This window comes from Hylobates moloch, unplaced genomic scaffold, assembly GCF_009828535.3.
Source record: "Hylobates moloch isolate HMO894 unplaced genomic scaffold, HMol_V3 SCAFFOLD_2, whole genome shotgun sequence".
NCBI lineage: Eukaryota > Metazoa > Chordata > Mammalia > Primates > Hylobatidae > Hylobates > Hylobates moloch.
The window spans coordinates 112,148,469-112,176,076 of record NW_026652277.1 but is presented as its reverse complement, the minus strand read 5'-3'; the positions used below and the strand labels follow the sequence as shown (position 1 = coordinate 112,176,076).

At 33.9% G+C, this 27,608-nt stretch overlaps 1 long non-coding RNA gene across 1 annotated transcript in view; it reads right to left on the bottom strand.

The window, feature by feature from the left end:
- Positions 1–13,559: 13,559 nt before the first annotated feature.
- The window catches only part of LOC131382848 (uncharacterized), a 35,206-nt gene continuing 21,157 nt past the window's right edge, over positions 13,560–27,608 (bottom strand). The window contains exon 4 of the long non-coding RNA XR_009212426.1: positions 13,560–14,015. This is a non-coding gene — a long non-coding RNA (uncharacterized LOC131382848). The remainder of the gene's footprint in view (positions 14,016–27,608) is intronic.

Here is a 27,608-nt window from a genome sequence, read left to right as displayed (position 1 = left end):
CCATTCTAACTGGTGTGAGATGGTATCTCGTTGTGGTTTTGATTTGCATTTTTCGGATGGCCAGTGATGATGAGCATTTTTTCATGTGTTTTTTGGCTACATAAATGTATTCTTTTGAGAAGTGTCTGTTCATATCCTTCACCCACTTTTTGATAGTGTTGTTTGTTTTTTTCTTGTAAATTTGTTGGAGTTCATTGTAGATTCTGGATATTAGCCCTATGTCACATGAGTAGGTTGCAAAAATTTTCTCCCATTCTGTAGGTTGCCTGTTCACTCTGATGGTGGTTTCTTTTGCTGTGCAGAAGTTCTTTAGTTTAATTAGTTCCCATTTGTCAATTTTGGCTTTTGTTGCCATTGCTTTTGGTGTTTTAGACATGAAGTCCTTGCCCATGCCTATGTCCTGAATGGTATTGCCTAGGTTTTCTTCTAGAGTTTTTATGGTTTTAGGTCTGACATGTAAGTCTTTAATCCATCTTGAATTAATTTTTGTATAAGGTGTAAGGAAGGGATCCAGTCTCAGCTTTCTACATATGGCTAGCCTGTTTTCTCAGCACCATTTATTAAATAGGGAATCCTTTCCCCATTGCTTGTTTTTGTCAGGTTTGTCAAAGATCAGATAGTTGTAGATGTGCGGCATTATTTCTGAGGGCTCTGTTCTGTTCCATTGGTCTATATCTCTGTTTTTGTACCAGTACCATGCTGTTTTGGTTACTGTAGCCTTGTAGTATAGTTTGAAGTCAGGTAGCGGGATGCCTCCAGCTTTGTTCTTTTGGCTTAGGATTGACTTGGCGATGCGGGCTCTTTTTTGGTTCCATATGAACTTTAAAGTAGTTTTTTCCAATTCTGTGAAGAAAGTCATTGGTAGCTTGATGGGGATGGCATTGAATCTATAAATTACCTTGGGCAGTGTGGCCATTTTCACAATATTGATTCTTCCAATGCATGAGCATGGAATGTTCTTCCGTTTGTTTGTATCCTCTTTGATTTCATTGAGCAGTGGTTTGTAGTTCTCCTTGAAGAGGTCCTTCACATCCCTTGTAAGTTGGATTCCTAGGTATTTTATTCTCTTTGAAGCAATTGTGAATGCGAGTTCACTCATGATTTGGCTCTCTGTTTGTCTGTTATTGGTGTATAAGAATGATTGTGATTTTTGCACATTGATTTTGTATCCTGAGACTTTGCTGAAGGTGCTTATCAGCTTAAGGAGATTTGGGGCTGAGAAGATGGGGTTTTCTAGATATACAATCATGTCATCTGCAAACAGGGACAATTTGACTTCCTCTCTTCCTATGCCTTTGTTTCTTTCTCCTGCCGGATTACCCTGGCCAGAACTTCCAGCACTATGTTGAATAGGAGTGTTGAGAGAGGGCATCCCTGTCTTGTGCCAGTTTTCAAAGGGAATGCTTCTAGTTTTTGTCCATTCAGTATGATATTGGCAGTCGGTTTGTCATAGATAGCTCTTATTATTTTGAGATACATCCCATCAATATCTAATTTACTGAGAGTTTTTAGCATGAAGCGTTGTTGAATTTTGTCAAAGGCCTTTTCTGCATCTATTGAGATAATCATGTGGTTTTTGTCTTTGGTTCTGTTTATATGCTGGATTACATTTATTGATTTTCATATGTTGAACCAGCCTTGCATCCCAAGGCTGAAGCCCACTTGATCATAGTGGATAAGCTTTTTGATGTGTCGCTGGATTTTGTTTGCCAGTATTTTATTGAGGATTTTTGCATGAATGTTTATCAAGGATATTGGTCTAACATTCTCTTTTTTTGTTGTGTCTCTGCCAGGCTTTGGTATCAGGATGATGCTGGCCTCATAAAATGAGTTAGGGCGTATTCCCTCTTTTTCTATTGATTGGAATAGTTTCAGAAGGAATGGTACCAGTTCCTCCTTGTACCTCTGGTAGAATTCGGCTGTGAATCCATATATCTGGTCCTGGACTTTTTTTGGTAGGTAAGCTATTAATTATTGCCTCAATTTCAAAGCCTGTTATTGGTTTATTCAGAGATTCAACTTCTTCCTGGTTTAGTCTTGGGAGGGTGTATGTGTCGAGGAATTTATCCATTTCTTCTAGATTTTCTAGTTTATTTGCGTAGAGGTGTTTATAGTATTCTCTGATGGTAGTTTGCATTTCTGTGGGATCGGTGGTGATATCCCCTTTGTCATTTTTATTTATGTCTATTTGATTCTTCTCTCTTTTCTTCTTTATTAGTCTTGCTAGTGGTCTATCAATTTTGTTGATCTTTTCAAAAAACCAGCTCCTGGATTCATTGATTTTCTTGAAGGGTTTTTTGTGTCTCTATTTCCTTCAGTTCTACTCTGATCTTAGTTATGTCTTGCCTTCTGCTAGCTTTTGAATGTGTTTGCTCTTGCTTCTCTAGTTCTCTTAATTATGATATTAGGGTGTCAATTTTAGAACTTTCCTGCTTTCTCTTGTGGACATTTAGTGCTATAAATTTCCCTCTACACACTTCTTTGAATGTGTCCCAGAGATTCTGGTATGTTGTGTCTTTGTTCTCATTGGTTTCAAAGAACATCTTTATTTCTGCCTTCATTTCGTTATGTACCCAGTAGTCATTCAGGAGCAGGTTGTTCAGTTTCCATGTAGTTGAGCGGTTTTGAGTGAGTTTCTTAATCCTGAGTTCTAGTTTGATTGCACTGTGGTCTGAGAGACAGTTTATTATAATTTCTGTTCTTTTACATTTGCTGAGGAGTGCTTTACTTCCAACTATGTGGTCAGTTTTGGAATAGGTGTGGTGTGGTGCTGAAAAGTATGTATATTCTGTTGATTTGGGGTGGAGAGTTCTGTAGATGTCTATTAGGTCTCCTTGGTGCAGAGCTGAGTTCAATTCCTGGATATCCTTGTTAACTTTCTGTCTCGTTGATCTGTCTAATGTTGACAGTTGGGTGTTAAAGTCTCCCATTATTATTGTGTGGGAGTCTAAGAAATATTTGCCTTATACTTACCATTTAAACATCCCTAACTTGAAAATCTGAAATCTAAGATGTTCCTTTGGGCATGCCATTTGGGAATCACATCGGTGCTCAAACAGTATTGGATTTTGGAACATTTCAGAGTTTGGACTTTTGGATTAGAGTTGTTCAACCCATATTATTCTAAAAGTTGAATTGTTGCTTCCACTTTTCCCAAAGATTGTATAATGTTCATAATCCTCCATGAAAACAAGAGTGACCAAATGTGCTGAGGTTGCTTAAGATAGTTATTTAATTCTGCTTTTTAAATTTTAAATGAATTTAAGTTGAAAGGCATGATAATACAGGTCTCTTGGGTTGACTGCCACTTTGGTAAAATGGTTTCCAAGTCCCTCACCTTCTGCAAAAGGTGGCTGTGTAGGGTGAAAACAATTGGAGTGATAATTACAAAAAAAAGATCAACTTTTTTAATGTTTTACTACTGAGATATGCTTTTAAAATATATTTTGGGGCAACTACATCATCACAAAATTGTATGAAGTTTTTTTGCAAGTATATACATAAGCTATCAGAAAACAGACTTTAAACTCACAAGATTATAAATAAACATGTCTATTTTCACATTCTAAAAAATAATGTTCTCAGAAATCACTTTGCAGAAAATATACTTAGTTACTACTGAAGATAATTTTTGAAATGTAAAAATTAGATTTAGATAGTATGTTTTAAAAGGCAGAATTATATAATTACAGAGATCATATGGATATACCCCAAAATAGTGTGAAACTTTGGGCCTACTGTATTTATTTCAGAGTTTTATGTGTGTGGTTTTTAAAATTGTGAAGGCAGGAAGTATCAAAAGCTTTAGAATTAAATAACAAACTGATTGTTTCAAAGATGTGATATATAGTAATATTTTCAAAAATTAAAGCTTAGAACGTGGTTAGAAAACAGTGAATTAATGTAAAAGGGATAATAAAGATTCAAACATTCTTAGGACAAAATTAAGCTAATTCTGTAAAAAAAAAAAATAAAAACTAAAACTAAACAAAGCCTCTCTCTAGGAGACATCTATGTCTCGCATTGGTCTCATATCTTCAATTCTCTCTCCTGGTGAGGCGTAACCTCAGGTGAACCAGTGGCTACTAAGACAGCTCTGTGTTCTGCTTCTTTCTCTTACCATCTTCTATTCCCTCTTAGATTTGTCTTTTGTATTTAGACTCATTATATAATCTCTTCTTGCCTGCTGGGTATATGTCACTCCAATATTCATGGCACTGGAGATTCTGCACTTTAATTAGATAGCTCCTCCTCTTATAGGCATTCTATATCACAAGTGATTCTCTTGGAAACTTCTCATATGTCCCTTGCTCCATCTTTCTCATTTTTTTTTTTTTTTTTACAAAGGAAAAATCTCTTACTCTACGTATTTCACTTCCTTTAAAATGAGTGGTCTTTTACCTTTGTTTTCTCCTACTTTTCACCTTCCATTCCTTTTGCAAAAACAGAAGTAAAAAGCGGCTGTGATGGTGTCTGGGGTTTGCAGGACTGGTTCTGACATCTCATAGTAAGCCATGGGGAGAGGTTTGCAGCATCAACTGTTATGCGTCTTTAAAATAACATGCACTTAATATGGTAACATGCACAGTCCATTCGTAGCTTGTTAGATGTAGTTTACATGTAATTCTTACCTTTTAGTTTTATATAGATCCATATGAAATTATAGATACTATATTTGATATTTTACTTAAAACCAACTAAAACTTTCCGAGGAAGGATTATTTAATTTAAGCAATTTAATTCACCAAGTACTCAACTAACCTACAGAGCCATAATATAAAGTTTCTATTTTAAAAAAGGTAAACTAGACTTAATCCATGGAACTTGGAGGTATATTTTAGGTTAGTTCTTTAACATCATTTGACAAGTAAAAGTTGAATATCCAGAAATCTCCTCGTTTGTGTCAGATTGGCATGTATCAGGCAGTGTCAAGCAGTGAAGTAATGAGCATGTTTCAAAGCAATATATAAATAATGCAGGTTCACTGTCACTGCAGAGGTGTTTTCTTTTTTTTTTTTTAGTTTATTATTTCCACTATTAAGAAAAATAGGATTCTGAAGCAGAATAAAGCTCAATTAAAACAAAACATGTTAGAATTGCAATTAATATTTTTAGAACTTGTTCTACATTTAATTAATAAGGCCAAATAATAATCAATGGTATGTGTAGAGCTCTGGGACTAAACAAGTGACCTTTGGTGTTAGATCTGAGATTTAATCCCAACTCTGTCACTTGCTATCTGGTCTTTGGAGAGTCAAAGACATTTCATTCTTCTATCTATAACAATAAGACAATGTTGTCTACCTTGCAATAAGGTTGTAAGAATTACAGTTAATGTAAGTAGGAAACGTAGGTCAGAATAGCAATTTCTAGCAACTCTTAATGTTGTTACAATTTAAAGATTAGACTGGTATCACAGGAGAGAGCCAATGAGGGGAAGAGCTGGAGGGCATCAGCTAGCAACTAGAAATGATGGTATAGCAATGATAGGATGGTATAGGCAATAATAGGATGGTATATAAATGATGGTATAGGCAATGATTTGGATGTTTAATCCAGTTGCACATCTTATTTGTCTTAATGATCTAGTTGGGCCAAGATGTGAAATGACTAGCGTAAATCACAATTCCATTCTAATAACTAGAGTGTGTTCCTGCTATTTCTCAATGTACAACATTTCTACTGTCAGACTATCAAAACACCCATTTTTGCATACTACTTTTATATATACAACTAACATTTAATACTTTTTAAACGCATTTTTGAGGCAGTGTGAATGACAGGGATTTGAAAGTGGTAGTGACTAATACATCATCTAAGAACACAGTTGTTGGTTTCATTCCACGTTACTTTGCAAACGGTTGAATTGTGGTTCTTTTCCAGACAAAAGCTAATTTCAGGGCATCTTCTCGAGTGAAATCAAGGAGAATGGTGATGTTATTCAGGAATTTTATCAACCACTAGTCTCTAGCCCTCTTGGTGGGTTTAAATAAAACGAATGCCTCATTGAGTGAAATTATTTGGACAGATGTCAGAGTAAACCCAAAGAAAAAAAACCCAGCCCACTGTGAAGGACTCCTCAATTACTAAAGGAGTGCACAGGAGGTGTGCAGACAAATCCTATTACTGGGTAATGGGATTTATTTGCGTGTCCAGACACCAGTTTGAAAATGTGATTCTACTCAAGACATAAGCAGAAGAGTTCTTATATAGGACAAAATTCTGTCTTCAGGAAAGATAGATTATATTTCACTAAAGTCAATCTGATTCTCCCTTTAATAAATTGCTTGAAGGAAAAGAAAGTCTTTGCTGGCACAGAAAATGCTGAAGACTCCTGAGCTTAGTCCTTTGAAGTACAGTCTACAGCAGGGAGTAGGCAAGAGAATAACAGAATTTTGTCAGAGGTAGGCTCCGAAACACTAAGGATTTCTAGCTAAGTGACATTCCTTATTCTTCCTAAGCCAGGCCTAGAATATGAATAGTAGAGTATTTTAAAGTGTTACATATTTTGTACCACGTAGATAGTGAAATATTTATAAGATGCAAGGCCAAAATCTCTCTACCCCAGGAAAAAAAAATACTACAGAATTGAATATTAACATTTTTTTCATTGCTCTATTGTTTATCAACAATTGTTTATCTAAAAATGTCATTAGCTAGAATTATGCTGTATTAAACCAGGGATTGGCAAAAATTTTCTGTGAAGAGTCCGACAGTAAATATTTTAGACTTTGTTGGCATATGGTCTCTGTCACTACTGTTTTTCTCTGCTGTGGTAGTGTAAAAGTAGCTGAAAACAATTCACAAATGAAGGGCTGTGGCTGGATTTGGCCAAAAGGTTGTAGTTTGCTGATCCCTGACACTGGCTAATCAGCATCTTTAACAATTATCCCTCATATCTATTACATTTCCTGGCACGTGATATAGATTAATAAATAAATATGAGAAAACAATATATATTTCTGGTAGTTCTTCCTTTCTGTAGAGTACTCTTTTCTACATTACATCTCCTTTTATATGATTCCAGTTGATTAATCCTAAGATAACCTGGACATTCCAAAAAGTTTGCCTCAAAATATGTATTAGAGTTAATTTTGTTACATGACTGCTAAAAATAGTCATAACCTGAATCTCATCATGAAAGAATATTAGAATAACTCAAAATGTGAAATCTTCTACAAAAATATCGAGGTCAAGAAAGACAAAGAAAGGCTGACATAATGTTAAAAAGTAAAGCTAATGTTACAAATATTATTAGCCAGTCTGGAGTATAACTTTGATTAGGAAAAGCAAAAAAATTATAGAGGGCATTTATTAGGCAAGTGACAAAAATGGGGAAAAAAAAACGATGGAGTTTAAAAAATAGCAATGAATTAGGAAATTTCCTGAATGAAGTTATGAAAATGAATGACCTTGTTCCCAAGTAATACACCTTAAAGTATTTTTGATGGGGGCTGGAGAGCAGGGTCTCCATGTTACTCTCAATGGTTCAGATGAAATAATATACATGCATATAAATTGATAGAGAGAAAATGATAAAGTAAATAGGGCAAATCAGGCTAAACAACATACAAGCTTTCCTTGTTAAAAAGTTATTTAAAAGTACCGTTGTCTGCTCTGTCTTTCTGCTTAGATTTGATACACATAAATAGGAAACACTGATATTTTCACATATGTTCTAGCTCTTACTAATCTCTTCCACTTTGAATAGATGAATAGTTAAAATGGTAACCACTTGGTGAAGCAAATGAATGGATTCAATATTTGTATAGGCATTTAAAAATATTACCTGTTTTCCAGTTTTTCTGCTAAGCAAATAATCCTTAAGGAAAAACCAATAACTGAAATTATAACTTTTAAGCCTTGAAATGTTCAACCAAAGAAATTCTCAGTAATTCACGAAATACCCAATCTGCAGGAAATACTTAAAATAGTTCTTTCAGCTATTTATTTAATTAGATTATATTTTGCCTGTAAACCAGACTAACAAGAACAAGAACATACAGTGTTTGTGCAGAATGCTGAGCAAGGGCACAACATAGTAATTTAGTTAACCTAGAAAGCAAGTTTTCAAATTGAAACTGAAAGGGAAGAGTTTTAAGTAGATGGAGCCTGAAAGAATGTTAACAAATAATGGACCATTCAAAATTCCTGAATGGTCCAGGTAGAAGCTGGTTAGAGAGACAAATGTTTTTTTTTTGGATGGATAACTTGCTGGTTAGAAAGAATATCTCCTCTCTGTGCAATTTTAGAAGGACTTTGGGTTCATTCTAAAAGAGCTTTGCTTTTAGGTTGGTTTACTTTTCCTGTTTCTATTTACTGTTTTTAAATTATTATAGTACAGGGGAAGAAAATGAATAGCCTCTGACGTTATTCATGCTGGTTTACATGAAACTCTTTTAATTTAGAATATCAAATGAATAAAGAAAGTCTTGAATTATTTTAAGCTACTTCTGTCTTTAAGAGTAAACATGAATCTGGACCAGTCACCAAAACTGTGGGTATCACATCTGTTTGTTAAACAAGAAAAATATAATGAATCTTCATGGACATCAACAGGCTTAACTGAAAAATATCTATTTGGTTGCCTAAAATAATTAATTTGTAAAAAATGTTAAAACCTACTGATTATTATTATATCTATTTTTAAAATTATGAGCTAAGCTGAAGCTTAAGTTTCATTATATGACATCCTTTCAGCAAACCTGACAGATTCCTCTGGTTATATTTTTATGGAGTCAATACATTTGATTGCTATGAACGTACTGAAAGCAACAAATGGCAAAGTTATAAGATTAGTTTTATAGATGAAATAATTATAAAGCAACTGGTGAAACAATTCCCTGAAAATTAAAGTATCCTCAAATTTTGCTTTTTCAGAAACTGTGTTGATATGTTTACTGCTTTGCAGTAGTATCAACTATTTCTATCTGAAATTGGCCAACCGACCTCCATAAATTGCCATTTATTTTACTCCAGACCTTGCAACATTTCTTCCTCCACAAACTCTTTTCAAATTATAGATATTGTTATCACAGTGGAAGGTCATTTTAAATCTGTTTGTTGGTTCAAATAATGCTTAAAATCAATAGTATTTGCTGCCTATCTCCACACTTGATTTAATGGGTAACATTGCTGCATTCTACAGCACACAGAATCTTTACTGCTGAAAGTCACCTTTATCAAAAGAAATAGCATTAAGGCCTTATTTATTTTTGTTTTGAAGCTTTACTTTGATTGATTTATAGCATACCAATACCTATTTCTGATTGATGTTTTTTGGGTGTAAAATATACTAATATAATTATGGATTATAATCTGGTATAAAGAATGTTTTACAGATCTTATTGAATTCTCCATGTATCTTTTTTTTTTAACAAAGTCAAGTAGCTTGGGGAAATAGAAAACAGTCATCAATTAAATGTCAATCACAGGTAGATTTTTACACACACATACACGTATACTCAAATTATGTATAATTGTTAGTAGGGAGCCCTGTATTCAATGATTCTTGCTTTCTTTCTTCAGCTCCAAAGGCATTTTGATCCTGCCTCTGTAAAACATGCTATTTATAGCACCTGTGGTTTAAATCTCTGATTTGTCCTTGCCCACCAGTAGCAGCAAGTAGGGAATTACAATGTATATTCCACCTTAATATATTATACCATATTGTTTGTTTAAATTTCACATATGTTTTGTCTTGGATCAAAAGTACAAATAGATACGGAGTGACATTTTATTATTATAATTGTTTCTATAAATTTATACTCGACTGTGTGTGTACATATATAGACATGTATACACACATATATATAAATATATACACATATATATAAATATATATATTCATATATATGAATTCACGTGTGTGTGTGTGTGTATATATACACACATTGTGTATATATACACACTGTGTGTATATATATACATATATATATATGGATGAATTCAAGAAGTACAGTGAAATTTTGTTACCTGGCTACATTGCATAGTAGTAAAGTAGTCTAGGCTTTTTGGTGTGTATATATATTAGCTTTTTGGATATAATCACAGCTACTTCATGTCTCAGAATTCTGAATGATTTTAACAGTTATATTAATTTGACTTTGATTTAGTTTTTTAATCCTGGTACTTTAATAAAAAAAGATCACCTGATTTTATAATTATTTGTTTCAAAGTGCAACATTTTATTTTTGTGTAATAAAAACAAACATGAGTCATCATGTCTCTCACTACAACCTCAAATTCCAGGGCTCAAGTCATCCTCACCTCAGCCTCCTGAGTAGCTGGGACCACAGACGCATGCCATCAAGACCAGCTAATTTTTGTGTATTTTGTAGAGACAGGGTTTTGCCATGTTGCCCAGACTGGTCTCAAACTCCTTGGCTCAAGCAATCCACTCATATATCATCCTCCCAAAGTGCTGGGATTACAGGTATGTCACTTCTGTTATTGATATTAGTCCTCCAAAAAAGCAGTCAATAAGTAAACCAATAATAAATATAAGTTTTGACATAAAACCATCTCTGAAATATATAATTAGATTCAATTTCTACATTTACTCATGACCATTTATTAACAAAAAATTTAAGAGGACGAATTTTTTTCATGGCACTAAAATTCCATGGTGTTGTGCAGTACTTAGGTCCCATTACAGAATCTAAGTTTAAGTGTGTTCTTCAAGCAGCAGACTAGGGTTAGTATGTGGAAATTAGGTTATTATGAATTTCTGTTAAAGTGCATAAGGACTTGCACATTTGTACATAAATTTGATGAAAACAAAGTGTATAATTATGCATAATTACCACTGACATTTTAAAAACAACATAAATCGTTGATAGTTTTCATTAACACTTTTTATTAAAATTGCATTATCAGAAGTCAGAATGTTGCATCTTTGTTCATGTTCCAGCTATTATCAAAGATTCATGTCAAATGATAGTAAATTAATATGATCTAAAACAAATTGAATAAATGATACTAACATTACGCAGAAACGCTAATTAATAAAACAGTACATTTATGTAAGTTCCCTATAATGCCTTACATATAAAATAAATTGGGGCTTTGCCTCTAACCTAAATTGTTATAAGTTAAATGTTAATTTTGAAATAATTCATTATGTCCTTTTATGTATCATATTGATAACAAACAAATAAGAAATACATTAGTGTCAGTACAATTTGGAAACATTGGCTATAAACATAATGGGGTTGTTTTTTTTTTCAATTTTTTAAAAATTATACTTTAAGTTCTGGGATATATGTGCAGAACATGCAGAATTGTTCCATAGGTATACAGGTGCCATGGTGGCTTGCTCCACCCCTCAACCTGTCATCTACATTAGTTATTTCTCCTAATGCTATCCCTCCCCTAGTCCCCTAACCGCCAACAGGCCCTGGTATGTGATGTTCCCCTCCCTGTGTCTATGTGTTCTCATTGTCCAACTTCCACTTATGAGTGAGAACATGTGGTGTTTGGTTTTCTGTTCCTGTGTTAGTTTGCTGAGAATGATGATTTCCAGCTTCATCCATGTTCCTGCAAAGGACATCAACTCATCCTTTTTCATGGCTGCATAGTATTGCATTTTGTATGTGTGCCACATTTTCTTTATCCAGTCTATCGATGGGCATTTGGGTTGGTTCCAAGTCTTTGCTATTTTGAACAGTGCTGCAATAAACATACCTGTGCATGTGTCTTTATAATAGAATGATTTATAATGCTTTGCGTACATACCCGGTAATGGGATTGATGGTCAAATGGTATTTCTGGTTCTAGATCCCTGAGGAATCACTATACTGTCTTCCACAATGGTTGAATTAATTTACACTCTCACCAACGGTATAAAAGTGTTCCTATTTCTCCACATCCTCTCCAGCATCTGTTGTTTCTTGACTTCTTAATGATCACCATTCTAACTGGCATGAGGTGATATCTCATTGTGGTTTTGAATTGCATTTCTCTAATGACCAGCGATGACGAGCTTTTTTTCATATGTTTCTTGGCTGCATAAATATCTTCTTTTGAGAAGTATCTGTTCATATTCTTTGTCCACTTTTTAATAGGATTGTTTGTTTTTTTCTTGTAAATTTGTTGAAGTTCCTTGTAGATTCTTGATATTAGACCTTTTCCAGATGGATAAACTGCAAAAATTTTTTCCCATGCTGTAGTTTGTCTGTCCACTCTGATGATAGCTTCTTTTGCTGTGCAGAAGCTCTTAATTTAATTAGATCCCATTTGTCAATTTTGGCTTTTGTTGCCATTGCTTTTGGTGTTTTAGTCATGAAGTTTTTGCCCATGCCTATGTCCTGAATGGTATGGCCTAGGTTTTCTTCTAGGGTTCTTATGGTTTTATGTCTTATGTTTAAGTCTTTAATCCATCTTGAGTTAATTTTTGTATAAAGTGTAAGGAAGGGGTCCAGTTTCAGTTTTCTGCATATGACAAGCTAGTTTTCCCAATACCATTTATTAAATAGGAGATCCTTTCCCCATTGCTTGTTTTTGCTAGGTTTGTCAAAGATCAGATGGTTGTAGATGTGTGGCATTATTTCTGAGGCCTCTGTTCTGTTTCATTGGAGAACACATACAAATGGATAAACATTCCATGCTCATGGATAGGAAGAATCAACATTGTGAAAATGGCCATAATGCTCAAAGTAATTTATAGATTCAATGCTATCTCCAACAAGCTACCATTGACTTTCTTCACAAAATTAGAGAAAACTACTTTAAATTTCATACGGAACCAAAAAAGAGCCTGTATAGCCAATACAATCCTAAGCCAAAAGAACAAAGTTGGAGTCATCATGCTACCTGACTTCAAACTATACTACAAGGCTACAGTAACCAAAACAGCATCATATTGGGGTTGTTATTTTCTTAACTTACACTCTCATATGAGATTAATTTCAATCCAAAAAACAAATGTTAGGTTTATTAAAAACATATTCCTTTCAAGAAAATTGCTTTCTGCTTTATTATAAGTAAAATTAAATGTACTTAAAACAAGATACATTAAAGATCTTAATGCACCATAAATCATGTTCAAATGATTGCCTTCATCCTCTAAATTTAACTTTCAAATCCACTTATTATTTCATGCCATGTGTAGAACTATGAAAGTTTTATTCAACTGCTTTTCTGAATCTTTTAAACATCTGTGTTTCTTTGTGTTGATATTGAGTACATTAGCTAAAGATAAAAATATACATAGGAAACTTATCTTGCCTTGTTTTAAAATTTGGCCAAAAAAAAATTCAGGAAAAAAAACACACAGCTACTGTTGGTCATTTGAGCTTCTGAATGTATAACGCATATTTGGCATTAGAATAACAATATTAGCTAAGGGCAAGGCAACATAGGAGTTTTCCTTTTAAGTTATTTATGTGAATTTAAATCAGATCATCCGTGAGGTATCTCTCAGCATTACCAGTAAACTACTTATGGACACAGGACACAAATAAGAACTGAGTCCTTTTTCTTTGCTAGCAGTCTCATTAAAATCAGCACAGATAATGTCATGACAGTAACAAACTTCAAGTAGCCATAAGTACTACAGATGTAGTTTAGTTTTTATTTTCTATCAGAAATATTTAAAATTATTTAATTGGTTAGAAATATTTATTGAATTCTAAGCAGAAATCACTTGCTTTGGGGAAAATTATTTCAAGACAGAAAAATTATCTCCTCTTAAGTTCTCAGTCAGTGAAGGAGGTAATATTTACCTGCCCACATGAAAATACTACATGTTCTTTTAAAGCAGTCACATCCTGCGATGTATGAATACAATTAAAATATGATGACATTTGACTGCTTTTAATGTAATAAATTGTTAAATAATAACTAGTTAAGTTTAATGAACAAAGAATAATGAAACTTGCTAGGGAAAAAGCAGGAGTGCTTCTGAAGTGTGGGATTTTGCTTGTTTCTTTGTTTCTGGTCCTGTAGGGAGATGGCATTTTGGGAGAGGAGACATCCCATAGGAGAAAGTAATCTTCAACGTCAAAGACAGAAATCTGAAAAAAATTACATTAAGCAAAAATGTTGCACATTGAATAAGTTTCAGAGAATTGGCCTTAAGAATGTGGCCTAGTGTTTTGCCAAGAATATAGAAATATTGACCTGATTACCTGTTTAAACTAATTATAGTGTGTTTATGTGAGTGATTTGTGTTTTTGCTGATTGGCTTCTTTTAATGAAGCATGGAGATATTAATTCATTTATTTAATAAACATTTACTGGTTGTATCAAGTACATTTTTTCTAGATTTAAAAAGCATTAAAAACAATGAAAGTGATAATCCCTGTTTTCAAATATCTTAAAGTATCACAGACAGTAATATTTGTCTCCTGACCCACCTCTCATGAACAACTTACAAACACATTTATAGGCTACTTTATAAAAGACTCAAACAAATAAACAAACTATGTAACCAGGAAGCAAAAGAGATGCACTTAACAAACCAGACAATATTTAAGATTAAGGGAGGTGACATCAGCAACATAGCAGCATGGAAACCTCTTGATTCTCCCTCTACCCAGGGACACACCCAATAAACATGTATTCACAGATCTATTTTGTCTGAGAGAAAGTCAGAGACCAGTTGAGAGACTCCAACCCACTGGGCAACTAAGCAAACATCAAAGGGTAAAAAAAGCTAAGGCAAAGTTGAGTATAGATCCCAGTCCAGTCAGTGCACCATAAAATTGAGAAAGAAATCTCTAACCTCTACCTTCTCCCTGTGTAGAAGAGGACTTGGACCCCACATATACCACCTTACCTTTAAGATCCATCTAACTCTAAGGCTATTAATTCATCACCTCTATGAATGAAGTGGGTTTGACATACATTAGTCTTTCTAAACCACAGGAAAAAACACAGTGGTTTTCTAATGGCACACACGTACTTCTAGGGGCTTCATCCCCCAAGAGTAGTACAGAGAAGGAAATTTTAAAAAGCAGCTCCCTGTTTATTCCTATGAGATGTTTATGATACACTCTTCCAGGGGATACTTAGCAGCCTGGCTTTAAATGAACTTGCATTGCAGAGCTAACAGTGTAAACTAACAGCAGCTTTCTGGCAGCCTAAGCCAGAGATTGGCACTTCACAAGCATTTCCTCTGGTTTAACTAAGTGACAAATCCTGGTCTACCCATTCTTCCTGCAAGGAGTTTGGCCATGCAATGAGTGTCACAATTTTTATAGCTCCTACCCAAGGGAGTGTCTTCTTAACCATGTAGCTCTGAGAGTTGATGGGGCTTTGTATTCCTGAGAGGAGGCCACATTCTACAGAAAAATAATGGAACATATAATCAACCCACGTCCAACAGCTATCTTCTCAGGATCAGAGGTTATAGCCTAAGTATGAGTACAAGTATTTGCCACAGATTCTCTCCATGGCTTAGTGCAGAGACTGTGGGACATACATTCCTATGTTCAGCTTGATTGTGAAGATAGAAGAAACTGGAACACACATCAAATACTCCAACCTTTCTAGCCACATCTACAGAATATGATTCCTACCTTACTCGTCTTGAGGTACTGACAGGACGTGGTACATCATGTACTCCAGGGAGCCAACAAAAACAGAAACAGTAGTCTGGTCAAACACAAAGATTTGAGAGGTGCCTTAAAATCTCAGTCTGAATGGATTAGTGAGATTCTTCTCCTATGTGAGGCCAGTCTGACAAGACTGAGGGAGATAGTTGCCTTACCTTATGTGAATAAATCAACACACAGAGTCACGTAAAATAAAGAAACTGTGACCTATATTCCAAATAAAAAGAGAAAATAAGGCTCCAGAAAGTGACCTGAGTGAAGTGGAGATGTGTGATCTACTCAAGAGGGAATTCAAAATACTGTTCAAAAAGATGCTCACTGAAATCAGGAAAGCATTGCAAAAACAAACAATTTCAAAAGGATAGAAACTACAGTTGGCCACCCGTATTCATGAGTTCTGCATCTGTGAATTCAACCAAATAGGGATTAAAAATATTTTTAAAAGGCACAACAATAGAACATAACATTACAACAGTGAAAAAATACAGTATAAGACATATTTAATAGTATTTGCATTCTCTTAGGTATTATAAATAATCTAAAGATGATTTAGCATATAGTGAAAGATGTGTGTTGGTTATATGCAAATATTAAACTATTTTATAGAAGAGACATGGGTATCTGTGGATTTTGGTATCTGTTGTCTGTACTTGAACCAATCCCTTGTGGATGCTGAGGAACAACTGTATAAAAAAGCACAAAGCAGAAGTCATAGAGATGAATAATATTTTAAGTGAACTGAAAATTTCAATTGGGGTGGTTAAAATTAGGCTAGATCAGGCCGAAGAAATTATCAGTAAACTCAAAGACAGGGCAACAAAAAGCATACAGGCCCAGCACTTTGGGAGGCCGAGGCGGGTGGATCACAAGGTCAGGAGTTCAAGACCAACCTGGCCAATCTTGAATGGTGAAACCCCGTCTCTATTAAAAATACAAAATTTAGCCTGTAATCCCAGCTACTCAGGAGGCTGAGGCAGGAGAATCACTTGAACCCAGACGGTAGAGGTTGCAGTGAGCTGAGATCATGCTATTGCACTCCAGCCTGGGCAACAGAGAGAGACTCTGTTTCAAAGGAAAAAGAAAAAAAACAAAGTATACAATCTGAGAAACAAAAAGAAGAAGGAATGAAAAAGAGTGAGGATAGTTTAAGAGACTTACAGAACACCATCAAACATAACAACAACTGTATTATCTGTGTACCAGAAGGAGAAGAAAGAGATAAATAGAAAATGTATACAAAAAAAAAGAAAAATTCCCAAGCCTGAAGAAAAATATAGAAATTCAGATCTATGAAGCCCAAGTATTAACAAATGATATGACTCCAAAGAGACCCACACCGAGACACATCAGAATCAAATTGTCAAAATATGAAGAGAACTTTGAAAATAACAAAGGAAAAGCATATTGTTACAAAAAAGGGAACCTCCATAAGATTATCAGCAGATAGTTCAGCAGAAATCTTACAGGGCAGAAGGGAGCTGGATGATAAACTCAAAATACTAAAAGGAAAAAATATGTTCATCAAGAACACTATAAATACTAATCGTGTCTCTCAGTCCTGCAATCCTGTCTTTTAAAACTTACAGGGTGATAGGGGAATTAGGCAGAGCAAGATGGTTAAATAGAACACTCCAGTGATTGCTACCATCACCCCACTTTGTAGGAACACCAAATTGAACAACTATCCACACAAAAAAGGACCCCTATAAGAACCAAAAATCAGGTGAGTGATCATAGTGTACCTGGTTTCACCTCATGTAAAGGAAAGAGGTACTGAAGAGAATAGGAAAGGCAGTCTTGAATTGCCTACATTATTTCTTCCCCATGCCCCAGCGGCAGCCATGTTGCACAGAGAAAATCTGTGTGCTTGGGGAAGGGAAAACAAAGTGATTGTGAGGCTTTGAGTTGAAATTTAGGGCTGTTCTGTCAGAGTGGAAAGCAAAATGGGGCATAATTTGACACATTCTCATGGAGGAAACATTTAGATCAGCCTTAACCAAAGGGGAATTGTTTGTCCCAGCAGTTGGAACATGAGTCCTGGCTAGTACCACTAATATAGGCTAAAGTGTTCTGGGATCTAAATAAATTTGAAAGGCAGAACTGCAATTTCTGGGCAAGTTCTTGTGCTGTGTTAGGATCAGAGCCAATGGACTTGGGGTGCATGTGACCAAGTGAGACACCAGCTAGGATGGCAAATGAGGTGCTTGCATAACCCCTTCCCTAACTCCATGCAGTGCAGCTTGCAGCTTGAGAAGGTGAGAGAAGAATAAAGAAGATATTGTCTTACAACTTGGATACTAGCTCAGCCACCAAGAAGAGTCCTAAACCCCCCATTCCAGACCATAGCTCCCATATGACATTTCTGGACCCACCCTGGGCCAGAAAAGAACCCACTCTTCTGAAGGGAAGGACCCAGTTCTGGCAAAATTCTCCACCTTCTGACAAAAGAGTCTTGAACCTTGAATAAACATCAGTGGTAACAAGGAAATAGCTGCTACAGCCCTTGGGTGAGACCCAGTATTGTGCTGGCCTTAGATGTGAACCAGTACAGTCCCAGTGGTGATAGTTACAGGAGTATTTGCATCATCACTCCCCAACTCCAAGTAGCAGAGCACAGAGAGAGAGGCTCCATTTGCTTGTGGGGGAAGTTAGGAAAGAGAACAAAAGACTCCACCTGGCAATCAAGGAAATTCTCATGGATCTTACCCAAGACCACTAAGGTGGTACCTCTATGGGTATGCAAAATTTAGAGCATTACTGAGCTTGAGGTGCTTCCTAATGCACATACAGATGCAGTGAACAAAGATTTAGATAATCACACTCAATTCCATTTGAATACTTGAAACTTTCTCAAGGAGGATGGGTACAAACAAACCAGGGCTATAAAGATTAGAATAAACGACTTGGTTTTCAATGACCAGATGTTGTTGAACATCCATAAGCATCAAGACTACCCAGGAAAACATGACCTCACCAAATAAACTAAATAAGGGGCCAGTAACCAGTTCTAGAGTAACCAGATGTTTGACCTTCAGACAGAGAATTCAAAATAGCTCTTTTGAGGAAACTCAATGAAATCTATGATAACACAGTGTAAACATTCAGAATTCTATCAGATAAGTGTAAGAAATAAATAGAAACAGTTAAAAACAATCAAGTAGAAATTCTGGAGCTGAAAAATTTAACTGACAAACTGAAGAATATATCAGAATCTCTCAACAACAGAATTAATCAGAAGAAAGAATTAGTGAGCTGGAAGTTAGGCTATTTGAAAATATACAGTCGCAGTAGCCAAAATAAAAAAGAATAAATTGTAAGGAAGCACACCTACAAGATCTAGAAAACAGCTTTAAAAAGGCAAATCTAAGAGTTATTGACCTTAAAGATAAGGTAAAGAGAGATTCAGGTAGAAAATTTAGAAAATTTATTCAAAGAGATAATAACAGAGAACTCTTCAAACCTAAAGGAAGATATCAATATTCAAGTACAAGAACGTTGTTGAGCACCAGCCAGATTTACCCAAATAATACCTCAAGATGTTTAATAATCAAACTCCCAAAGGTCAAAAAAAAAGGTGGGGGGGGATCCTAAAAGCAGCAAGAGAAAAGAGACAAATAATATATAAAGGAGCTCTAATATATCTGGCAGCAGTTTTCCCAGTGGAAAAATTATAGACCAGGAGAGAGTATCATGGTATATATAAAATGCTAAAATAAAATAAAGAAAGAAAAAATTTATCCTAGAATAGTATATCCAGAAAAGAATATCCTTCAAACATGAAGGAGAAATAAAGACTTTCCCAGACAAACAAATACCAAAGGATTTCCTCAACAATCGACCGGTCCTGCAAGAAATGCTAAAGGGAGTTCTTTCATCTGAAAGAAAGGAAAGTTAACGAGCAATTTTGAAGGTACAAAATTTGCTGGTAACAGTGAGAACACAGATAAATACACAATATTGTAACCTTGCAGTTGTGGTGTATAAAGCACTCATATCTTTAGAAAGGGGAATATCAGATGAACTTATCAAAAATAATAACTACAACAACTTCAAGACATAGTATATATAATAAGACATAAATAGAAACACCAAAAAGTTGAAAAGCATGGGGGATGAAGTTAAAGTGTAAGTTTTTTTTTTTTTTTATCAGTTTTCTTTTTACTCATTTGTTAGATTATTTATTTGTTTATGTAACGAGGGTTAAGTTGTCATCAGTTTAAAATGATAGGTTATAAGATGTTCCTTGCAAACCTCATGGTAACAAATAAAAAAAAAAAAGAGATGCACAAAAATATAAGGCAAGAAACTAAAATGTATCACCAGAGAAAATCACTTTAATCAAAAGGAAAATGGAAGGAAGAAGGAAGGAAGGAAGGAAGGAAGGAAGGAAGGAAGGAAGGAAGGAAGAAGGAAGGAAGGAAGGAAGGAAGGAAGGAAGGAAGGAAGGAAGGAAGAAAGGAAGGGGAGGTCATAAACCAACCATGAAACAAATAACACATGGCAGGAGTAAGTCCTTACTCATTAATACTAACATTGAATGTAAATAAACTAAACTCTCCAATCAAAAGTCATAGAGTGAATGAATGGATTTTTTAAAAGGCACAATGATCCATTGCCTAAAAAAGAAATACACTTCAACTATAAAGACATATATAGACTGAAAATAAAGAGATGAAAAAATATTCCATGCAAATGGAAACCAGAAGAGAGGGGGCATAGCTATACTTACATCAAATAAAAAAAGATTTTAAGACAAAAACTATGAAAAGAGATAAAGAAGTTCATTAGATAATGAAAAAGGGATCAATTCAACAGAAAAACGTAACAATTGTAATATATATCCACCAAATACTGGCATACTCAAATTTATACAGCAAACATTAGAAACACAGAGAAATAAACTCCAATACAATAATAGTTGGAGATAAACATCAGACTTAGTCTGCACTATAGACCAAATGTACCTAATTGATATTTACAGAACATTTAATCTAATGGCTGCAAAATACACATTCTTCTCCTCAGCACATGGATCATTCTCAAGGATAGCTTTGCATGACAGGCCACAAAGCAAATGTTTTAAAAATTCAAAGAAGTAAAGAAGTGAAATCATATTAAGTATCTTCTCTGACCACAATAGAATAACACTAGAAATAAAAAAAAAAAACAAAAAAAAACCAAAATCTGTTAGAACTGGTAAACAAATTCAGTAAAGTTGCAGAATACAAAACAAACATACAAAAATCAGTAGCATTTTTATATGTCAACAGTGACCAGTCTGATAAGATACCTAGGACTAAACTGAAGCAGAGTAGTGAGAGATGTCTTCAATGAAAACTATAAAACACTGATACCAGAAATTAAAGAGCACACACACACAGAAGGAAAGATATTCTATGTTCATAGATTAGAAAAATCAATATTGTTAAAATGCCTGTACTACCCAAAGCAAACTACAGATTCAGTTCCATCCCCATCAAAATACCAATAACATTCTTCCCAAAAGTAGAAAAAAAAATTCTAAAATGTATATGGAACCACAAAAAATCCAGAACAGCGATAGCCATCCTTGGCAAAAAGAACAAAACAAGAGGAATCACTTTACCTGACTTCAAATTATACTGCAGAACTATAGTAACCAAAACAGCATGGTATTGGCATAAAAACAAACACACGGATCTGTGGAACAGAATAAGGAACTCAGAAATAAATCAATGCATCTATAGTGGATGCATTTTTAACAAAGGCATCATGAACATACAATGGGGAAAGGATGGTCTCTTCAACAAATTGCTGGGAGGGATGGGAAAGGTGGGAAATGGTGATAATTAATGGGTACCAAATATTTAGAATAATTAAATTCTAGTATCTGGTAACAGAAAAGAGTGACTACTATTGGTAATAATTTGTTGTACATTTTATAATAATTGAGAGCATATAATTGGAAGGTTCACTATATGAAGAAATTATGATTGCTTGAGGTTATAGATTCCCCATTTGCCCTGGAGTATGTATGCCAGTATCAAAATATCTCATGTACTCCATGAAGGTATAACCCTACTATGCACCCATAAAAATTAAAAATTTAAAAATGTAAAACAAAATTCAAGGATGATAAAGGGTTTTTCAGACTAACAAAAACCAATTGAGTTAATCACCACTGTACCTTCCTTACAAGATATGTTAAAGTGAGTTGTTTAAGTTGTTTAAGCTAAAGGAAAGGATGCTAGTTAGTAATATGAAAACATATGAAAGTATAAAAATCACTGGTAGAGGTAAGTACACTGTAAATCCAAACACTCTAATACTATAATGGTGTTGGGTAGGTTATTTATATCTCTAGTATGAAGGATAACAGACAAAACAATTACAAACAACTAAATCCATAATGATTTGTTAAGGAATATTAATTATTTTAAAATGTAATTGCAACATCAAAAATATAAAACATGGAAGGAGCAGGAGAAAAAGTGTGAAATGTGTGTATGCAATCAAAGTTATATTATTTTTAGCTTAAAATAGGTGTTAGTATAAGATGTTTTATGTTAGCTTCAGCGTAACCACAAAGCAAAATTCTATAATAAATACAGAACAGTTAAAAAGAAAAAAAGCCAAAGCATACCACTTACAGAAAGCCATCAAATTATACACTCACAGACACCAAAAAAAAGCAATAGGTGAAGAAAGTAACAAAAAGTCTACTAAACAACCTGAAAATAAGTAACAAAATGGCACTAGTAAGTCCTTATCTATCAATAATTACTTTAAGTGTAAATGGATTAAACTTTCTGATAAAAAATGTGAAGTAATTGAATGGATAAAAAATAACTCACCTCTATGCTGCCTAAAAAAGACTCACTTCACCTTAACAGACTCTGAGAGACTGAAAGTAAAGGGATAGGAAAATATATTCCATGCAAATGGAAATTAAAAAACACCAGGGGTAGCTATACTTATTTCAAACCAAATAGACTTTAAATCAAAAACTGTAAAAAGAGACAAAGAAGGTCATTATATAGTGATAAAGGGGTCAATTCATCTAGAGGATAAAACAATTATAAATATATATGTACCCAACATCAGAGCACTGAAATATTTAAAGAAAACAATAAGACACATGAAGGGAGACAGATGGCAATACAATAATTACAGGGGCTTTCAATACCCCACTTTCAGCCATACGCAGATGATCTAGACAGAAAATCAATAAACATTAGACTTGAAATACACATTAGACCAAATGAATCTAACAAACATATACATAACATTTTGCCCAACAGCAACAGAATATACATTCTTTTCAAATGTAGACAGAACATTCTCCAAGATATATTATATGTTAGGCCACAAAACATATCTTACAAGTGTAAAAAGATCAAAATCATATCAAATATTATTTTCTGACCACAATGAAATCAATAACAGGAAGAATCATAAAAAATTAACAAAAATGTGAAAATTAAGTAATATGCTCCTGAACAACTATTGGGTCAAAGAAGAAATTAAAGGGAAAATTTGAAAATATCTTGAGACAAATAAAAATGCAAATATGCCAAACCTTATAGAATGTAACAAGAGCAGTTCTAAAAGGGAAGTTTATTGCAATAAATGCCTGCAACAACAAAAAATCGCATCTGAAATTTAAAAAGTTAACGTTACATATCAAGTTGCTAGAAAAAGAACAGCAGGCTAATCCTAAGTTAGTGGATGGAATGAAATAACAAAGATCAGAGTAAGAAAAATGAAAAAGAGACAAGAAAAACAATAAAGAAGATCAATGAAACTAAGATTTTTTTTGTAAATTTAAACAAAATTGACAAAACGTTAGCTAGACTAAATAAGAAAAAATAGAAGAGACTCAAATAAAATAAAAATAAAAGAGGAAACATCACAACTGGTAACAGAAATACAAAAGATCATAGGAGATCATCATGAACAATTACATGCCAACAAATTAGACAACAAGAAGAAATGGATAAATTCCTAAGAATATAACCCACCAAGACCAAATTATTTTAGAAAATGGAAATATAAACAGACCAATAACCAATAACAGACCAATAAGAACTAGCAAGATTGAATCGCTAATTAAAAATCTCTTACCAAAATAAAGTCCAGGAGTATTCACTGCTGAATTCTACCAAATGTCTAAAGAACATCAATACTTCTCAAACTCTTCCACAAAATTGAAGAGGAGGGAATATTTTCAAACTCATCTCATGAGGCCAGCATTACTCTGATAACAAAAGTCAGACAAAGACACTACAATAATAATTAAAAAAACTACAGGACAATATCACTGATGAACGTAGATGCAAAAATTCTCAACACAATACTAGCAAATCATTAAGCCATACATTAAAAGGATCATTCATCATGACCAAGTGAGAATTATCCCTGCGGTGCAAAGTAGTTTCAAAATATGCAAACTATTTAACGTGATTCACCATATTTATTGACAAAATAAAGGACAAAAAAAATGACCATCTCAATAGATGCAGAAAAAGCATTTGACAAAATTGAATATCATTTTATAATAACAACTAAACAAGCTAGGTATAGAAGGAATATTCCTCGATACAATAAAGGCTATAAATGACAGGCCCACAGCTGTCATCATACACAATGATTAAAAAAAAACAATTGAAGGCATTTTCTTTAAGATCAGGAGCAACATAAGAATGCCCATTCATACCACTCAGGTTCAATGTAGTACTGGAAGTCCTAGTCCTATAGTTTAGTACTTCAATTTGGCAAGAAAAGGGAATAAAAGACATCAAAATAGGAAAGGAAGAAATGAAACTGCCTGTTTGCTGATGGCATAATCTTATATAAGGAAATACTAAAGAATCCACCAAAAAAAAATCTGTTGAAATCCATAAATGAATTTAGTAAAAATGTAGGACATAATCTCAACATACAAAAATCAGTGGTATTTCTATAGACTAACAATAAGCTATCTGAAAAAGAAATTAATTAAACAGTCTTATGTACAACATTATCAAATAAATTACTAGGGAATAAATTTAACCAGGGAAGTAAAAAATTTTTATACAAAAATTATAAAACATTGACGAAACTATTAAAGATCACACAAATAAATGGAAAGGACATATCAGTTTATGAATTGAAAAAAATAATATTTAAAAAATGCCCATACTACCCAAAGCGATCAACAGAATCAATGTAATTGCTATCTTAACTTTGTCATTATTCACAGAAATAAAAAAAAATCTAAAATTCAAGTGGAACCGCAAAACATCCTGAATATCTAAAGCAATCTTTACCAAAAAGAATAAAGCTGAAGGTATCACACTACAAGATTTTAAAATTTATTACAAATCTATAGTAATCAAAATAGCATGATACTGGAATAAAAACAGAAATATTAGGTATTTCTCCTAATACCATCCCTCCCCCCAGCCCCTCACCCCAAACAGGCCCTGGTGTGTGATGTTCCCCCGCCTCTGTCCAAGTGTTCTCATTGTTCAATTCCCACCTATGAGTGAGAAAATGCAGTGTTTGGTTTTCTGTCCTTCAGATAGTTTGCTGAGAATGATGGTTTCCAGCTTCATCCATGTACCTAATGCAAATGACGAGTTGATAGGTGCAGCAAACCAACATGGCACATGTTTTAACAATCCTGCACGTTGTGTACATGTACCCTAGAACTTAAAGTATAATACATGTACATGTATCCTAGAACTTAAAGTATAATAAAATAAATAAACAGAAATATTGACTATGAAACTATTATTCATAGAAGTAAATAAGATAGAGAGCCTAGAAATAAATGCACATGTCTTCCATGGCTAATTGATTTTCAACAAGGGTGCTAAGAACACGAAATGATGAAAGGACAACCTTTTCAGTAAATATTGCTGGGAAAACTAGAAATGTATACATAGAAGAACAAAAATTGACCCTTAACTTGCCCCTTATAAAAGAATCAACACAAATTGGATTAAATGCTTAAACATAAGACCTGCAGCTATAAAACTGCTAGTGTGAAACATAAGGGAAAAAGCTCCATGACATTGGCTTGGGCAGTAATTTCTTAGATATGACACCAATAGTGCAGGCAATGAAGCAAACATAGACAAATGGTATTGTTTCAAATGAAACAGCTTCCACACAGAAAAGGACATAATTAATAGACTGAAGAGGGAATCCACAGATTGGGAGAAAATAATTGCAAATCATACACTGAATAAGGGCTTAATATTCAAAATATGCAAGGGACTTAAACTACTCAATAACAAGAAAACAAATAACCCTATTTAAAAATGGGTAAAGGATTTGAATAAAGATTTCTCAAAGAAGACATACAAATGGCCAAGAGATACAAGAAAAAATGTTCAACACCTGTAATCATCAGAAATATGCAAATTAATACCATCGTGAGACATCACCTTGTACCTGTTAGATTGCCTATTATTTAAAAAGGAAAACAAAAGATTATAAGTGTTGTAGAGAATGTGGAGAAAAGGGAATCCTTATACACTATTGGTTGTATTGTAAGTTAGTACTGTCATTTTTGAAAACAGAATGGTTTCTCCCAAAAAACTAAAAACAGAATTACCATATGATCCAGCAGTCTTACTTCTTGGCATATACTGAAAAAGAACTGGCATCAGTATGTCAAAGAAATATCTGCACTTCCAGGTTCATTGCAGCACTATTCACAATAGCCAAGATATGGAAACAACATAAATGTCCATCAAAAGATGACTATATTTTTAAAGGTGATATATATACATAATAGAATACTATTCAGGAAATTCTATCATTTGCAACAGCAAAGATGAACCTGGAGGACATTATGGTAAGTGAAATAAGCCAGGCACAGAGAGACAAATACTGTATAATCTCATATGTGAAATCTAAAAAACTCAAATTCACAGAAGTAAAGTAGAATGCTAATTACAAGAGGCTGGGAAGTGGAGGGCGGATGGAAAAAGGAGAGACATTGGTCAACATGTACAATGTTTCAGTCAGGACGAATCAGTTCTGGCGATCTATTGCACAAGATTTTAAATGTTTTCATCACAAAATAATGATTTTAAATGTTTTCATCACAAAATAATGATTTTAAATGTTTTCCTCACAAAATAATGATAAATATATGGGGTGATAGATATAGGAACCCGCCTGCTTTGATCATTCCACAATGTATACCTGTAATGAAACATCATTTTGATCTGGTGATTCTCTATCTTTGAGAAACAACTGAGCTTAAGGAAGCTATGCCTGATTTCACAAGTTTTTGTGAAAGCAAATATGGTCATTATTCCCTAACACCACTTCTTGCCAGCAGCAAGTATATCAAAACTAAAATTTGACAAGTTATAATTTTGAAACTTTGGATATGATTATATATGTGTAATTTAAAATGTCTAGTCCATTTGTTGGAGAAGAGTAATACTTAATTGTGATTATAATATTTTCATCTGCATCAGCTTCACACGCACACAAACTCAAGAATATAAATTATATACACATAATTATAATATATGCATGTAATATATGTATATTATAATCAAAATACATACAAGTAATGCATACATAAACATATACATTTTGTAGTATTAATTATATACAACCTTTATATGTAATTTTAAGACATCCACATGTGCATAGAAAGAGATGTGTTATTTCACAATTACTATGTATGAAGAATCTTGCTATTTACGTTTCACGGGTTAGCTCATTTAATACTCATATGGACACTATGAGTGAGATAATAATGTTATCCTTATTCTATAGGTGATGTTTGATAATGGAAATGAAGGACAAATAAGTTAAATCATTTGTCCATAAGTACATAGTTAAAAAAGTTTGAGTCTGGATTATTTGCCATTACAGCTTTATCTCTTAGTCATTGATACATTGAAATCTTGATTCAATTATTTTCCTCTTCTGACTCTGCTTAGTTAGTACCGGTAAATTACCCTTTCATTGTTGAAATATTTGTTCACTTGTTATTAACTGGAGTGTACTTCAAGGTTTCTCCTCTGATCATTCAGTTTCTGTCCTTCACTAGTTCATACC